At 37.9% G+C, this 14,364-nt stretch overlaps 1 long non-coding RNA gene across 1 annotated transcript in view; it reads right to left on the bottom strand.

Moving 5' to 3' along the window:
* LOC130159175 (uncharacterized) overlaps nucleotides 1–14,364 on the bottom strand; it is a 153,687-nt gene that overhangs the window by 71,200 nt on the left and 68,123 nt on the right. Inside the window, exon 3 of the long non-coding RNA XR_008825647.1 lies at nucleotides 9,589–9,672. This is a non-coding gene — a long non-coding RNA (uncharacterized LOC130159175). The remainder of the gene's footprint in view (nucleotides 1–9,588; nucleotides 9,673–14,364) is intronic.

The raw sequence follows: 14,364 nt of genomic DNA, 5'->3' as shown, positions 1-14,364 counted from the left end.
AATAAAGGGCATGAAAATAATTTTAAAAGTCTACATATCTGCAAAAATTCTTTCAAGAGACCTGTTCTATCATTAAACTTATTGGGAACTGAAATGAATGAATTAAAAAGGGAACTTCCATGAAAGTTAGCAACGGTAAATATTTAGTCCTAGAAACTTCCTCTGCCTTTACTATTGATCTTGCCCATTAATTTAAAAATGCCAGGGAAATTTGTTTATTGTTAGCTCAAAGCCCTTTGGTTTCTGTAAAGTGTAACTCAGAATTCACAGTTTAAACAGTAGGGAGCAAATGCCTTCTCTAAGGCAACCCTGCAGGAGCAGTCAGTGGGTGCACTTGCACAAAGAAAACACCTCCACCTGCGCAACCCCCAGCAGTGTCCCTTTCTCTGCTGCTAGCTGCGTGTTCCCTTTTTCCCACTTTGGCTGGCACCAGCGCTCACAAAACCAACACAACAGATCAGGGCTGGTTTTCAGCTAGGTGACATTGCCACAGGAATGTACAAGATCTAATGTACACCAGGAACTCTCCAAGAGCATGTCCTTCAGTGGCTGCTGAGTTTTAGGTTGGCTTCAGCCTACAGCATTGACTATACTCTCTGCTTGCCTGTCCCAAAGCCTGTGCTACTAGCCCAGCAGGCAGAACACCCTCTTTTCTGTGGTTTCCCCATCAATGTGGCAACCAGATGGTTTTTCTCCCTCAGGAATCACCCTTGCGTTTCAGTGAAGCCGATTCTCAGTGAGAGGAGCTCACTGTGTTTTCAAGACAGATTTCCTTTCAATTTTCATTATTCTTCCATCTCTCTAGGAGGATGGTGTAGGAAGCATTTAAGTAAATAACTAAACCATGATAGGAGGTGGAACAAGTGACATTTCTGGCTTCTCTTTGCAGTCATCTGTCAAGATTTATTGCAGAGAATTAGAAAGCTTGAAGTAATAGTGGCTCAGTGTTCCTACAACACAGAACTTCTCACTGTGACTGGCTTACTGTCAATTTATAACCTGGGGCATGAAGTCTTTTAAATCCTCTGTAATTTTTCAACTGCAAGGGATTTGGGGATCTTATCAATGAAGGAATAATACTGTTAAGGTTTTTTTCTTGCAAGTGTTTCAGGCTTCATATTAAATCTGTGAGCTCCTTGTGTTAGTTGGATTGATCTAATATTTTAACATTTCAAAAGTTGCAGAACAGAAGTTGCAAAGTTTGTGTGCTGCCAGCACCAGGTATCTCTGAGTCACCTGGTTTTCAGCTGGATACACAGACAGCTATGCATAAACATTCTTACTATGTGACATTAATCAGCATGCTTTATTAAAGAATAACATCACTGTTTAGCCAGAGTATCTAATAAGGGAAACTGTGTGCTGCTGTGCAATAGTATATTCCAAGTGATGGCCTTACTGCCCTGTCATTCTGACAAGAGCCTGTCATATCCAACATTCCAGCTCCAAAAGTGGCCTCTGATTCGTCACTCAGAGGTGGAAAGTCTCTCCTCCTTGGCCCTGCATTGAGACAACACTTGCTCACCTCTGCAACCCACTGTACTTGCAGGTTCCCTGCTTAAACTATGCTACATGAAATGTTACCATTTCTGCTATAAAGACATTCTTATATAACAACCTAATCTGTTTAAATTCATCCGATGAAAGGTGATGTCCTCTACCAGTGAGTTCCCTCAACCACCTACACACTGTCTACAAAGTGTATGCAGACCGTGAGCTTTCCTCTCTTGGCTGCCCCAGGATAAAGTCATTATACGACTAAGCATTTCAGCTAGACAGAAAGCTAAGATGAGCTGTAGTGCTGATACAAGGCATGCAAGTTAGATTAGTTGCTGTGAAACGCCACATACTATTTTTGCAGGGAGCCTTTAATGTCTCCATGCTACGTGCATTGACAAAAAGGATTACTGCACAGTAACTTACAGTCATGTTTACCACATCACCACCTAACCACGTGAATAATAACCTGTGTTGCTGCTATAACCATTCTAGTACAGCTGCAAATACATTTTCCTATAGCTTATCAATAAAATAACGTGTCTGTGTAGCTTGAGAAATGCAGCATTCAAAACCTAACCTCAGAAATCAAACTAGTAACCCCCAAACAGATGAGAATAAAATGCTAATCATATCATCTCAGCCAGGAAAAAGGTTATTATTAAATGTTTTCATATATATATATGTAATTTTTTTTAATCTAGGAATGGGTTCAAAGTATTAATCAAAGCTATATTCTGGCTCGTCTCCCAGCACTGCTCACTGCAGTAATTTTATTCTGTATACATGTGCAGAGAAAACACAAAAAGTCTTGGCATTTGAAAGACTGATAAAATTTAATTTGTAAGTTTGACTGATAAACACTTCAAACATATCAAAATGTAGGAAAAAATCTGAAGCTTGACAAACAATATGGTTAAGGCACAGTAAATGAAACTCTCCCATGCAAATCTAGCCTGCCTGCTCACCAGAGACAGCATATTCCAGAAAATTCAGGTCTGACCTAGAGCACACAATGGCATTGAGAAGACTCCAATTCCTTTTAATAGTCTGGGGAGGCAATTTTCAGGCAGCAGACTAAGAAGCTGTTCAAATTATCCTCCTGTACTAGTATCCTTGTTTCTTTTATGGTTACAGCTTTATTCAGAGGAGGAGGGTGGGGAGAAATGTAACTGTCTTTTAAAAGCAGTTTCAAAAAAGTGAGAAGCCTGTGTTGCTGTTGTGTTGGTGTTAAATGCTGTAATAAATTGGGGGTGATTTGATTTGATTTGACTTTCATGATATCTAAGGGAAATGAAAATGAAGTCTGCAGGAAATGTGTCAATTCCTCATACAAATCAAAATAGAGTGATTGTTTCTGTAACAATAATATAGTTTGCCATAAACATTTCTATTGGGAAAGCATTATTGTACTATGATCACCGCCACAAATAGCATTAGAAAATATACATAAAGCAGTAGAAATTAATTTTATGAACTATGCAGTTAAGGATATAGAAATGTTACCTGGGAGAAGGGGTGGGATTTGTCTGCATGAACACAGTGCATGAAGCTGTGTACAGACATACATTCCAGATTAAAAAAAAACAACCAAAACAAACAAACAAAAAAAACACACACAAAAAAAGTCAATGAGCAGATTTCTCTGTGGAATCAGAAGGGGGGCAAAGAAACAGTGAGAAAGTAAGACATTAACAAAATGCAATCTTCAAGGTGTTCCTTCTTCATCTGTCTTTTTACACATGAAAAGAGAACTAACATTTCTCTGTGTTGGTGATTTAGGCTTCCAGCCATTTTCCCTGGTTCATTCTGCATGTCTGTATAACGTAAAACCTAATGAAATATATTTAAAAAGGATAAAATAAACAGAACTGTTCAGACCCTATAGTTATGGCATAATTCCATCAGATTTTCTGGGAGCAAAATCTGGCAAATGCTTCTACGTTGCACATTACATTCTGATCAGCAAAGCCTTCTTGTCTGTCAAGTATTTTTTGCTTGTTTTAGAAATATGCAGGCATTTTATGCAGGAAACCAATTATTTCCCACTAAAACTATGAAAAAAGGGGGACACTGCACAGACAAGACATCAGTTTTCTGAATGGAATAATGGATGGCACCAGATGCTTGCAACACCGAGAAACGCGAAGAGTCATTTCTATAGCCTGGAATCCCCATGAAGCAGATGACAGGATGGACAGGACGCTGTATGAACAACTAAAATCTGCCCCCAGAAAAGATCATTAGGGCTTTCTGCATGACCCATCTCTAATATAATAATGATCTTTGAAAAGAAGTATTTTCAAGAGAAGAACAAGGAAATTCAGACACAAGCACAGGGGCAGTAGTTTGAAGGATGTGGTTTCCTGGAGATCTCCTGGCGTTTGGGAAAAAAGCCATAACCAACATAGGTGAGGAAGCAAAAATGCATCTTAAAATGAAGATAGACACAACTGATATTTACTTTTATATTTTGGCATCAATGCACAAGCCAATAAACCAGCTGTCCTAAAATGTACTAAGTCCTTTCCAAGGAAAAACAGAATATCATCAGTATTCCAATCTGTAACAAAAATCTTTTTTAACTCAAATATTTCAGCTGGGCCTTCTAAACAAAACACACCTCGATGTAATAAAAAGAAGTGGGACTGCAAAATATTCCCATCTGGGGGACATACCCAGCATATCACAACTTAGAACAATCTGTAAATCAATAGGTCTTAGGGAACCAGGAGATCCTTGCTAGCGCAGTGACACAAAGCCCAATGTACTGGGTGGCCCAGCTCTTTCTAAACCACCCCTTTACGTTCTTAAGTTGGAAGCTGATCTCTGTATTTGGATATGTCATCAGTGGTAACATAGATACACATCATGGTATTCACGGTCAAAGTTTATGCTTGGCAAATAGCTTTCATATGGGTTTCAAAAAAGGCAGATAACTGGCTCTCAGGAAAAATCTTCCAAGAGGAAAAAAAATCAGGTAACACTTTTTGCAAAAAGAAAGGCATCCCTTTTGGGAAATTTCTCAACCACCGTGTCTCTAGTATATCCTATTTCATATTTTACCCCCCTTTTTAGTATTACAAGCTAAATTTTTGCATGTATCATGTTCTTTTCTCTTTCCCATTACACATAACTGTCATTCACTTCTGTCTGCAGATTTTGTAATTAGCCCCATCATACATGCACTGCCTACCGTAGAATATAGCCAGCAGCTCTGGAGAACTGAAATATTTGGTCTGACAAGCCTGGGAGATTTTCACTGGTGTTTAAATTGAAGGCAAGAGGCTTGATGCATCTCTAGACAAGATACTCAGTTCAGGATACCTTAGATAAAATTCCCATCTCCTTTCAGTAAGCATAACTCCCAAAGTCTTCCCTTAAACTAGGATTTCATAATAGGACAGTCAGGAAAAACATGATGATTTCATGATATATTTGAATTACTGAAACCAATTAAAAATAATACATACCACTTTTTTTTATAACTATATTTTAAAAAACAAAAACAAACCAGTAGCTGGTTATGCATCAAGAAAAATACAAAACTAATAACCAGCAGTCTGTTAGATGTCCTTTTGTTCCTTTGATGTGACATAAGGTACAGGAACCGTCTTCACGAAGATCAGGTATAACTTTCCCAATCAAGTACAAATCTACCTGTCAACACGTGATCCAGGCACACAGCCAAAAGTGCTAATTCAGTTCTAACTGAATGGATGTAAAATATGCCTTTAAGGTACTAGAAGTGTTTTAGAATGACAGCTGTTTATTATTCAGCCTGGACTACAAGCATTACAAAATATTAATGTTCTTTCTTTTTAATTAACAAATATTTAGGTCCATCCAGCCTCTCATATACCAATCAGGTAAATTTCATGGTGTGGACACATGTGGCTTATTTTTCCTATGTATTTTTCCTGTGACTGAAAGAGATTATACTTGTCAGATTAGATCCTTTACTTGCACAATGAGTCTGCAACAGGTTCTTTTGCTAAAGGAAATATGAAGCGATTTTTTCATCTAGTGATCATTGTGTTGTTGGCCAGTTTAGTCATGGAGAAAAGCATGATTCCAAATTGAAAGTTGCCTTTTCTATTTTTGCTACTTCAGGAGTTTTGTTCTTGCTCAACTGAGTACAAAATCATAAATCCTGTTTTTCTGGGCATCTCAGCAGGTTTTAACCATGCTGAGACACACAATTATCCTTACCCTTCCCTTCATAAACATCTCGGTACCTGTTGTTGAGAACTGACCAGCTCATAAGGTGCTTGCTCTTCCCCTGCAATTCCTCTGCCTGCCCACAAACAAGTAGCTGGTGCAAACGGCTGTAGCTTCACAGCAGCCACTGAATCCATGACAACTTTGGCCAGCTCAGAAGTTTCACTTCTGTGTTTTAGTGTTGCTTAGCTGATAAATTTTACAGCTATAGGATTCACTGAAGCATTACAAAAGTTGCATTTAAAAAAAAAAAAAAGGATAAAAAGACATGTCAAGTCTGTAATACCACAGAGCACCAGACGTGGCTGTAGCAGCTAACAAGAACCCACCTGCCATGCTCTAGCACTACTGCTCAAAACCAGGGTTTAGAGATTTGTGTAACTTCCCCTGGGTAATGGAGGTACAAAACCAACCCAGCATTGTACACCTGAGGCTGCTCTACCAAAGTCTAAATGAGCAAACATTTCATTTCCTCTCTAAAGGAAGAAGTTGGGAATCAGAGGTTTCTAAAGATGTTGAAACAGTAAGCTAAAACACATTCCTAAGGCTTGCACCCTGCCAAATTCCTGGCTGTGTGCGTTTAAATACAGATCTCCCTCCTGTTTCCAAATTTACCTTTTAATAATAATATCACATAATAATTCCATTCATCTCTCCCCCAAAAAATTAACTTCCACAGATATCCATTTTATTTTTAATGCAATCTACATCACAGTATTTCAGGCAGAAAAAGTTACTTCTTTCCTGAAAGGGAAAATAAAAAAGCCATTATTAGGCTGAGACACAAAATTCATCCAAAAGAAGAAACAAACAAAAATGTGCCTGTTGCCTCATTTGAACTTCAAAACAATCAATTCCATTGCATCAACATTTATTCAAAAATAAAAAGCTTTCCCAAATTACGACCTTCTGCTGCCTCACTCTCAGCTATTTCATGGCTGACTTACAGCCTTGAGAGAAAAAAAAAAAGCAGCTCATTACAGAAATATCAGTATAGCCTCAATTCCAGCAGCACAATCAGTTACTCCAGCTATTATTGTGACTAATAATCACATTATTATGAACGAATAGAGGCAAAAGACAGGTGGTGAGAAATGCAAAGAAAACTGTGTACATAAAAATCCATTGCTATCAATGGATGACAAAAATAAAATAAAATAAGGTATCTAATGGAAGACAGATTTCTATTTTAAAGGCCGCTGTTAATTTCTTCTTAGTTCATATGGACAAATATTGATTAATGCTTATAGCTAACACAGTTACATAGAAAACTTCTACAGCACTTGCTCTCATGAAACCCAGGGGAGAGGAAACCATTACTACCATCTTGGGCTGGTCATTTGAGACTTACCTTTCCTTCTTTCCCTTTGAAATGCAAGAGAAAATAGCGTACAGCTGGGAAGGATTCTTAGTGACAAATGTTATATTTAGAGCTGTCATAAGCATATACTTTCCCATACCACTCTCCAGTGTGTTTGAAATCTCCTGAAGGCCTCCTTTGTATGCATTAGGTACTGGAGAAAGTTGACCTAGGATAAAAATACTCTGCCTTGAATCTTTTCACACTTCCAGACATCAAGATATACAGCCAGATTGGGTCAAAGAGTTGAGGCTATAAAGAAAAATCCTGATCTTTTTATCATCTTATAGTGCCTAGAAAATGAATGTACCCACAAATAGTAGAATGTTTAAAAGCTGCCTAGTAACTGGCTATAAAATTTAAAATTCTGTCTACTGGATGCCAAGCATACACGTTCACTACCTTCAGACAATACCCATATTCACAATACATATATACACATAGAGGTCATGTATTTTAACACATTGTGTTTCCATTCATATGACATCAACAGACAAGCAGTAAAGACTGTCAGCTCCCCTTCCAGAAAGCAAACCATGTATCAGCCAAAGGAGAATTAGGTAGTCCTCCTCCTTATAGCAGGTTTTCCAGGAGGCTGAACTTCAGAGTTACATCATCATCAGTAGCTTCAGCTGAGTTCTGAAAACCCAACCCTTCTGGAAATAGGACAAACTAAGGGAGCAACCCCATGATTGCACAAGACTTTTTATAACCACAAAAGATGTATGGGTTCTACTTAAGGTCTTTGGAAGGATATTAAGATGCAGTGTTGCTGTTTCTTTTAAAAGCACTCTGCCTACTTGATAAAGACGTTGAAGGAAGTGAGGAGGTTAAGTTCAGTATTCCACAGAATTCTCAGTGCAGGTGAAATAGAATTGCCTGAATCATTCCACAGTGGCTCTTCATTTTGGAGTCTCTGGGATTTTCTCTATTTCAATTTTATAAACAGATCACATTTCATATCCTTTTAATGTTAAAAGAAATCCTGCAGTTGGGTACAAACTGGCAAAAAAGCATCCAATGACTATTACTTTTTGCTAATTTTTCTTGAATAAACCTCAACAATTCTACTCTGAATGCTAAAAAATGTACGTTTAGTGGTTACTTTTCCCAAAAAATATGCTTTATTTTTCAATTCAAAATGAATTTTTAATTAGAAATGTGAATTAGTTAAGATTTTTAGAATTACTTGAAGGTATCCCAATTCATAGCAGATAAACTACATGATTTCAAATGATACTTTTTCAGTTTACCAAGGAAATGTCAAATTTCCTTTGACAACAGTGCCCTTATAGAACAGATTCATTTATTTTTCTACTTTCACAATATCAAACTGTACATTTAGAAAATCATTATTTGAATTTGATTCAATTCTTTTCTTTCAAAAAAACTGGGAGTAATTCTGGGAAGAAATACAGCTTTCTTCAGATTTAAAGAATTTTGGCACTTAAGAACTGTATTTGAAGCAGACAGACATATGAGTTTCATACATACTGGAGATCAGATCTGATCCAAAACTTGCTTAAGTAAATGGCTGATTTTAATGGATAAAATGGGCTATGAAACTTATTCTTTATTACAAGTTCCACTCTCCATTTGCCTTGTGTCTCACACTGGTAAAAATAGACTTTCAATGGTTTATTATTTCCTTGCAAATGCTGACAATTCCTACAACACTGGTTCAGGATTATCAATGCATGAGGTACAGAAACGTTGGTACTTCATAATTTGGTAAAAATAGAATCTAAATTGTATGGATACATTTATATCCTGTTCCTCTTCCCTTGCCCTTAATGACCTCTCCGTGGGATATTGCTGTGATTTCATTCCATCTTTGAAAACTGAAAAATGCAGACTAAATAAAGGGAAAAGCATGAACCCTGAAGAGAAAACACCTGTGGTCATTATTTGTAAGCCATAACCATCACCACAGAGGTGGGGAAGCATTTCTTTGCAATACAGTCACAAACAATGCAGCTTTCCTCAGTTTTCAGATAACATGTTATCACAGGGTAACCTCATATGATGCTCTCCATTTCTTCCATGCTTTTTCTCTTCTCTTATAGGTCTCTGCTTCACTAGCATTTAATAGCATTAGGTTCAGAAACATTACTCATAAGGAGAGAGATCGTGGCTTTTAGCCTTCTCTGAGTAAAACAAAGCAGTGACCCTCTGTTTTCAACCTGCTGTTAACAGTGTTGGACATAAAACACAGCTAGAACTCCAGAGGACTGCTTGCCTTTGGCACATTGCATGCTCCAGTCAAGCCACAGCCAGGTCTGCATGGGTCTAGGGTCTATGTTCTCAACATGGAGATTTTTCAGCAAACAATCCAGTTCAGTTAAAAGCAGGCTAAATCCTGCTTTTCTTTCTACTGAAATACCACTCACGTCACTGCTCTTCCAAAATAATTGTCAGTGTCAGTCACTACGTACAATCAGGATGAAAAGCATACTGCAGAATCAATAATAACAGGATCCATGTCAAGTCACAAATTAAAAGCCTCTTACCTCAGAAAAATCAAGGACCTAGTCTCTCACGCTCCTTCTTTCAACTCAGCCAAAGGGAATAATTCAAGGCCCAGGTGTGCAATGCTAGGGAAGGGAAAGGAAATGTGCTTGTTATATGAAGCAGGTGTTGAATATTGTCATAACTGAGGCCAAGTTAATAACATTCTAATGAGCAGTAATAAAGAGTCAAAAGCAATAAAAAAGGAGCAAATAACCTCTAGAGTAATCATGCTGTACTTAATATACCCAGAGAGCAAAGGGCATTATTAAATGGGGGAAGAGGAGGGGTGCAGCAAAGGGAAAGGTGTGAGCAAAGCATACTGCATCTCAGTACAATTTTTCACTGGAAAACAAGGAAAACTGACATTCTAAAGAATATTGTAAACAAAAAATTTTGGTGAAGTACTGAATTTCCCAATACCAGCATACAACATATTTGTGATCCCCAAAGCCTCTTAGATGGTATAAACAAAAATAGTTCAATATCACTGTTTGTCTCCTTTGATGTTTTGTTTACACCCAAGCAACTTAAAAGAACTTGAGCCCAAACAGGCATAAATGCACATCTTCTCAATGTGTGTCTCAAGTACCTCCTGATAATAAACAGTGAAGGTGAACAAGGTGTGTATGCAGAGGCTTCATATTGGTACTACCTGTGTACAACTGACATAGGGATTATTTGGGTAAAACATCTTTTACATTAATTACTTTTTATTTACAGTAAAAGCAAGTCACTTGTTTTTGTAAATTTTAAGAGGGAACTTCAATAAAATAAGAAAGGAAGGCATAATTTGCCTAAGTTGTCCAAGTGCTATTTTGAGGTTTACACACAACTCAAAACTTGATGCATTCTCACAAAGGATTAGGGTGTCTGAGGTTTTCAAAGTATAAAAAAATCTCAGTGTATTGCAGACTTAAACTTTTTTGTAAACCTGAAGACTTTCAAAGGCCTCTCCACTTGAGAAATGTCTGTTTCTTGGTGCAAATGTGCACAGCGAGTTCTGAATAGGATTTTCCAACACTGTGTTTTCTGCTCAGATACGACACACAGGCTGGGCCAGCTATACATCATTTGTTCCCATGCCTCACATACTTGCCCTCTCTCACTGTTCCATTACAGGCAGATTATGGTCCACATGCCTGTAATTTTGGATGGAAATCCAGAGTGTGGTGTACATTGTATTCAACTAGAAGACAAACACCAAAACGCATGTTTATCCAACCCCCCCCCCCCCCCCCAAATTTATAAATGCAGTGTGCTTAGAACTAGGTTGTAAAAATAGTGCCTGGACTTTGGTGACAGGTTTTAACCTGGCATTGCTATAGTCCACAAGATAAATCCAGTGGCCTGTCTCCCTTTTATGCATTTCAGGAACAAAAGTTCAATTTGTTATTAAAGCAAATGCAAAGGTAACCTGTCCACACAGGTCTCCTGTGGGGTCAGAGAAACTTTCATGGAGTAGTTAGTCATTTTCAAAGACAGCCTCATCCAAAGGCTATGGAAATGGCTAGTGGCATATCATGGATTTGAGATGGTTTTGGATCATGATCTGTAAGAAAATATGTCTATTCTAAAAGCGGAAGGGAGGGAGGAGCTGAGAGGCTGTTGTCTGCCTTTGTTCATTTTGTAATTCTCATGTTTATACTGCCATAAACAAATATTCTGATGTCTCAAGCTGGCAGTGAAAAAGAACTATTTTCCCCTGTAAATAAAAACTGGTCCTTCTTTCTTGCTGCAGGAAATTGATGTGATTTGTATGTTGTCTGCACAATTTGAACAGTGTTAAAAAACCCACAGCAGACCACTTCACTGAACTTGGCATCCAGATACCACCTGTTTTTGAAGTTACATACTTTTGCACTTATTAATGTACTTAATATTTAGCATGTAGATGTTTCAAACCTTCCTTTCAGCTCTGATTTCTCCAGAAATTCCAGAGTATTGCTGATGATAACAACAAAGAAACTACTGCACTGATTTAATGCTCTGACTCCTGTATACCATATAATAAGACAGCTTCCTTTCTATGCTATTTTAGAGTTTTTCATATCAAGCTGGCAGTGAAAAAATCTCTAAGCTTTCTCCAATCAGAGTTTTGAGGTCTTGAATATATGCCTTTCTCAGATACTTCAGAAAGAATTCAAGATGCCTAAAACTTCTGGAAATCAAGATATTGTATTTATCCTTGGCTTTTCAGTCTAATGCATTAGGTAAGCAGCTGGAACCAGACTGCACTGCATCCCTGTCCCTGCACAAAGCCAGCAGTGCAACAGGAGCCTGATCTGCCGCTCCTTGACCTGCCAGTGCACAAGCTCTAAAGCCCTTGTTCACATGTTTAATGTTTAATTCCCAATGGAAATGCCCAAATCTAATATACCACATGAATTAGAGGGGCAATTTCAAGTCCTTGTTCCAACTCCTATTGCCTTACTATTTGATTTTAGCTGGAAGGATCTGAAAAGAAACATACATAAGGATTCTGAGTTCAGTCAACAACTGTTTGGACAGAGAAGGCACAAAACCACATGCATAATTTTCTTAACATTTAGGTCTTTGCCTCCACTCTGCTCAGTGAACTTTACTCTTATGATTCAAAGTGTCATTATATTGCCATTATCACTAAAACAGAATTCTTTTTCATAACAGAAAAATTATTTAGGAACTAAATAGCTTGACATGGTGTCATATTTTATCTTAACACCTTCCAAAGATTCCATATAGTCATTTTCCAAGAAACTAGATAAAAAGTGACAGCAAAAATATTTAAAGAGATATTAAACCACTGGAAAAAGCATTAAAATACAGTGAAGGTAAATGTAATTGTTTTTAAACCCAATGTTTTTGTAAGATAAATTCAACATTGGACAGGCTCTTTAAAAATCAATTTGCACTTGCTTCCGCTATAAAGATTTATCCCAGATAAAAAAAAAAAAAAACCATTAGTATTAAAGTGCTTAAAAACTTGGCAGACTATCTCCAAAGGCATCAATTTCTAGTGCTAATTAACACTAATTATTCACTCAGCAGTTGTAAGTTGCATTCAGTCCCTGAGGGTGGAAGAGAGATTTGTCTCTCTCCAGAATAGCATGTTTTGTATATTTGTTTCAGGAGATTTTTACATTCAGGCATCAAAACAGCATGGACTTCAAGATCTGCAGAACATTCCTCTGTTACCAGGAACAGATCAAGATTTTCTTCTGTAATACAGAGCCTGTATTGTCCCTCAACATCCTGAACTTGGCACGAGGGTTTTTATCTATCCCATTTTTCTGCTATGCAGTAGAGATTGAAGCCCACACATTCTTCCAGTCTGTAAGTGGATTTAATTTAGCAGTTTTCCGATTGCTCATGCTTGAAGGTCCAGTGTCCAACTTGGCTGTTAAAACAACTATGCGTAACTGACTCAGAGCTTATTGTTTGTGACCACAATTACCAGAGAGGCCACTGTGTCCTGTATCTCCAATGCTTAGATTTGGACTCATACCAGGTCCCTCACATCCCTTGAAAGTCACTCCTTCAAGCACTATGAGCAGCTAATAGACTTGGACACTGGTACTGCTCTGCAACACCTAGAGATGATTCAACTCCTTTCTCCCCAAGGTGAATCATGATGAAAATTGGAAAACAAAAACTTTTCAGGGAATTAAATGCTTCTAGCGATGCTTATTTAGAAACAGCAAATTATTTCATTGTCATAATTTCAACCCAGACCAATGAAATTACTGTTCCCTAATTTATAGGTTTGTCTTTCTGATGCAAAATTAAACTCAAATGGACCTTTTATTCCCCCCCACCCCCCATAAAAATATAGTGATAGTAAATGAATCCCTGTGTTCTGGGAAACAGTGGGGTTTTTAGATGTCACAATTTCCCAGCTTGCCTTTTTAAATACCTTTAAATACTTGTGTTTTGTTACATAGCAAAGCAAGCACTGGGGGTGGAGGGGTGCAAAGAGATAGGTTCAAATTTCCTGATGCAAGAAGGAAAGAAAATGGGGCTGACTAGAAAAGCTGCTGAGAAGAATATTAATGCAGCATGACACCTCCTCTGCCCAAGAAAAAAAAAAAAAAAAAAAAAAAAAGATAGATGTATGTGAGAGAAAGAAGCAATAAAGGGTCAGTAATAAAAGAAATATATCACTTGTAGAATTGACTAGGCTTTACTTGAGATTTATAATCCATTCTAACTGTAGTAATTTGTGACTCCTGGAGACAGACTGCCTATTAGACATGATATTTTTGTAGGGCACCACCCAGGAATAAAATACATGAAACGCATGAGCTAATTTGCTCTTCCCTGGTGTTATTTTAAATAATATTCTTTGTACCAGAATTTTTTATTTAATGCCATTAACTACCAGTCAAGAGATGACAAAAGCAGACAGAAGGGGTTAAGTGACTTGTCCCAAAATTACACAGCAAGTCAGTGAGAGAATTTGCCCGATTCCTGAAGTCTCCTGATGTCTTTACTCAGCCTAGCACATCACGGCTTCTAGACAACCCTATAACTTTCTTGGATCTACAGATCTCTCCAGTCCTACCTTGTATATCACAGAACACTCAGTCTCTGAGGGACTCCAGAGAGTTAGGTGCTCCTCAAAATCTTGGCATTAAGCTTCAGTAACTGATCCAGCACAGCCCATCATAGCTGGCACAGCAGGACCACAGCACACAGTGATACCGCACTATAAACTCTGAAGCAGCTAACGGCAGCATGGCACCAGTTTCATTATCCATGGGGCGGACAGGACTGTGCTTGGAGATCTCCAGGCTTCA

This window comes from Falco biarmicus, chromosome 15 (assembly GCF_023638135.1).
Source record: "Falco biarmicus isolate bFalBia1 chromosome 15, bFalBia1.pri, whole genome shotgun sequence".
NCBI lineage: Eukaryota > Metazoa > Chordata > Aves > Falconiformes > Falconidae > Falco > Falco biarmicus.
This window is presented reverse-complemented; position numbering and strand designations above follow the sequence as displayed.